The 1,468-nt window shown below is 40.7% G+C and overlaps 1 non-coding gene across 1 annotated transcript; it reads right to left on the reverse strand.

Annotated features, from left to right (window-relative positions):
- Window positions 1-509: 509 nt before the first annotated feature.
- Window positions 510-615, reverse strand: LOC145587029 (small nucleolar RNA R71). Its single transcript, XR_014101093.1, has one exon. It is a non-coding gene; the product is annotated as a small nucleolar RNA R71 (small nucleolar RNA).
- Window positions 616-1,468: the final 853 nt, after the last annotated feature.

A 1,468-nucleotide genomic window follows, 5' to 3' on the forward strand; every position in this document is an offset into this window, starting at 1 on the left:
TTCCCGTGTCATTTGTTCCCTTTGATCCGGAGATTGAAAGAACTCTCTCAAGGAGGAGAGTAGCAAACAAGACCTTGGATTATAGTTCCTCAAGCGAAGAAGAGATTGAACAAGAGCAAGTCATGGGATAACAACCAAGAGTTGCCTTGAAAGAATTGGGAGTACCCGGTGCATATAAGTTCGAGAGCGGCATAGCTCCACCTACTACACCGGCAAACGACTTTGAAATTCGGCCGGCAATGATCACCCTAATAGAGAGGAGACAATATAGTGGGGCAAAGAACGAGAGCCCATTGAACCATCTTAAGGAGTTTGAAATATATTGTAACACGATCAAGGTTAATGGAGTGTGTCTCAAGAATTCATCCGCCTTAAGTTGTTCCCTTTCTCTCTCTTAGGAAGGTCTTTGGAATGGCTAGACAAAGAGGTGAAGCCCAATTCATTGAGAACATGGGATGATGTTACTAAAGCTTTCTTGTCCCGTTTCTATCCTCAAAAGAAAACGGCGGAGGCAAGAGCTTTAATTCAAGGATTCAAGCAAAAGCCAAATGAGAGTCTTTATGAGGCATGGGAGAGATTCAAGGAGTACCAAAGAGAGTGTCCTCACCACGGAATTCCAACATATCAATTGATCCAAATCTTCTACGGTGGTTTGAGTCCTCAAGGCAAGGCATGCCTTGATGGAGGGGCCGGTGGTCCAATCATGAACAAAACCGAAGAAGAAGTTGTGGACATAATAGAGGATGTGGTGACTTACTATAGAGATTGGCAAGATGGGGAAAGAGATTCTTCAAGTAAGCAATCTTCGTTGTATTCGGTGGACCATCTTAATGCCATCAACAATCTTTCCTCTCAAATGACAAACTTGGGAAAGGAGATGACGGTGATCAAGGCCAAGTTGGAGAGTGTTTCTTCCTCTTCCCAAGCTCCAAGTCTTCCCTCCCAAATTAAGGGGAGAGGTACTTCTTCTAACTCTCAAACTCCTTCTACTTCACATAATATGCCTATGGGATGTTTGTTTTGTGATGTATGTGGATCATATGACCATGATTCTAGCAATTGCAACAATGAATATGTTGATGAATTTGACAACAATGAGTGTGAACATGTTAATTTTGTGTCAAACAACAATGTTCAAAGGTTTGATAATCAAAGAGGCCAATGGAATAGGAATTACCAAAACCAACGCAATTTTGACAACTATAATCATAATGGTGGTTATAGGAACCAAGGGAATCAAGGTTCTCGTGGTAACCATAACCAAGGTTATAGTGGCCAAAATCAAAGCCAAAATTATGGTAATCAAAGCCAAAATTATGGTAATCAAAACCAAGATTATGTAAATCATAACCAAGGTAATGGTAACCATAATCATGGTGGTGGTAACCATAATCAAGGTTATGGTTCAAATCAAAATAGGGGTAATTGGAACAATCAAGGAAGGGGAAATTTTCAAAACAACGCTCAA

The sequence above is a fragment of the Chenopodium album genome, chromosome 16 (assembly GCF_948465745.1).
Source record: "Chenopodium album chromosome 16, dcCheAlbu1.1, whole genome shotgun sequence".
Classification (NCBI taxonomy): Eukaryota; Viridiplantae; Streptophyta; class Magnoliopsida; order Caryophyllales; family Amaranthaceae; genus Chenopodium; species Chenopodium album.